This window comes from Arachis duranensis, chromosome 6 (assembly GCF_000817695.3).
Source record: "Arachis duranensis cultivar V14167 chromosome 6, aradu.V14167.gnm2.J7QH, whole genome shotgun sequence".
Classification (NCBI taxonomy): Eukaryota; Viridiplantae; Streptophyta; class Magnoliopsida; order Fabales; family Fabaceae; genus Arachis; species Arachis duranensis.
Window position 1 is genome coordinate 62108355 of NC_029777.3, and position 2590 is coordinate 62110944.

Genomic DNA, 2590 nt, shown 5'->3' on the forward strand with positions numbered 1-2590 from the left:
TCTTCTGCCATTCATGAGCTCTGAGAACTATTCTTCCTCTGAAGAGGATGAAGATGTAACTGAAGAGCAAGTTGCTCAATATCTAGGAGCCATCATTAAGTTGAATGCTAAGTTGTTTGGTAATGAGACTTGGAAAGGTGAACCTCCCTTGCTCATTAGTGAACTAGATACATGGGTTCAGTAAACTCTACCTCAAAAGAAACAAGATCCTGGTAAATTCTTAATATCCTGTACCATAGGCACCATGACCTTTGAGACGGCTCTGTGTGACTTGGGGTCAGGTATAAATCTTATGCCACTGTCTGTAATGGAGAAGCTGGGGATCTTTGAGGTACAAGCTGCAAGAATCTCATTAGAGATGGCAGACAAGTCAATAAAACAAGCTTATGGATTGGTAGAGGACGTGCTAGTGAAGGTTAAATGCCTTTACATCCCTGCTACTTTCATAATCTTAGACACTGGAAAGGATGAAAATGAATCCATCATTCTTGGAAGACCCTTCCTAGCCACAGCAGGAGCTGTGATTGATGTTGACAGAGGAGAGCTAGTCCTTCAATTGAATGGAGACTACCTTGTGTTTAAAGCTCAAGGATCTTCCTCTGCAACCATGGAAAAGAGGCACGATAAGCTTCTCTCAATACAGAGTCAAACAAAGCTCCACAATCAAACTCTAAGTTTGGTGTTGGGAGGTCCCAACAATGCTCTGATGATCTGTGAAGCTCCATGAGAGCTCACTGTCAAGCTATTGACATTAAAGAAGCGTTTATTGGAAGGCAACACAATTTTTATTTATCTATATTTCTATTGTTCTTTTATGTTTTATTAGGTTTATGATCATGTGGAGTCACAAAAAATTGTAAAAATTAAAAAAAGAATAAAAAATAGCAGAAGAAAAAGCACACCCTGGAGGAGGAACTCATTGGCATTTAAATGCCAGTAAGGAGCATAGAGCTGGCATTTAAATGCCAGTAACGCCAAAAAGAAGCATTAGACTGGCGTTAAACGCCAGAAATAAGCATGGAATGGCGTTCAATGCCAAAAACATGCTGCAGATTGGCGTTGAACGCCCAAAACAAGCATAGAAGTGGCGTTTAATGCCAGAAACATGTTGCAGTCTTGCGTTAAATGCTGGGATTGCATAAAGAAGGCATTTTACATGCCTAAAAGGTGCAGGGATGAGAAATTCTTGACACCTCAAGATCTGTAGACCCCACAGGATCACCTCAGGATCTGTGGATCCCACAGGATCCCCACCTACCCCACTTCTCTCTTCTTCATTCTCACACAACACTACCCTCTCTTCTCCCTCTTGGCCAAAACCCACCCCTCTCTCCATCTTCTCCATAGTTTCTTCTTCTTCTTCTATTCTTTCTTCTTTTGCTCGAGGGCGAGCAACATTCTAAGTTTGGTGTGGTAAAAGCATAGCTTTTTGTTTTTCTATAACTATTTATGGCACTTGAGGCCGGAGAAACCTCTAGAAAGAGGAAAGGGAAGACAAATGCTTCTACCTTCGAGTCATGGGAGATGGAGAGATTCATCTCAAGGGTTCATAGCTCAGTAGTAGAGCATTTGACTGCACATCAAGAGAGCCCACTCATGGACCTCAACAAGAGCATGAGGAATTCCCTCATCAAGAAATTCCTGAGATGCCTCAAGGGATACATTTTCCTCCACATAACTATTGGGAGCAGCTAAGGATAGGAGCACGAAAATCACTAGGGATGGAGCAACAAAGGCAAGAAAGAGACACAGAGGAGCTCAAGAGCTCCAGTGGTTCTTCAAGAGGAAGACGCCACCCTCACTAAGGTGGAATCATTCCTTAATTTCCTTGTCTATTTATTTTGTGTTTTTGGTTTTTGAGCTTCATGTTTGTCTATGTTTGTGTCTTTATTACATGATCATTAGTATCTAGTGTCTATGTCTTAAGGCTATGAATAATTCCATGAATCCTTCACCTTTCTTAAATGAAAAATGTTTTTAATACAAAAGAACAAGAAGTACATGAGTTCCGAATTCATCCTTGAAATTAGTTTAATTATATTTGTAGAACCTATGCACAATTACTCAAGAGGGGGGGTGAATTGAGTAATGCAACAACAATTTATCTTTTTGCGAAATTTAAGAACAATATATAAAAATGTTATTGTACTAGTATTTTTCCAAGAGCTTAACTCAATTGCTAAGCAATTATAAGGAGCTTTTACTTTCCAATAGACACTAACTCAAATAAATTGATCAAGATTTTCACCAATCGGACTTAAGCCACTCCTTAAGTACTTACGAAGCTACTTTTCGATCACAATTTATTTGTTCAAAAGTAAAAAGGCAATATTATTAAAGAGATAAGTTTGGAGAGAAGCAAACGCTGTTTAGAGTGGTTCGGCACAATCCTTGTCCTACGTCCACTTTCTTTCTCAATCGCAATTGAGAAGTTCCACTATTGCCAAGCTTCAAGGTGCTCGCGCAAAACCTTTTACAATTCGAGTCCTTAGTTTCTAACACCTCACGGTATGTGATCACCACTCTTATACTAACCCACTCCACTTAGAGATACCTTCTCTAAGATTTGCCTTGAGTACTTAGTATACCT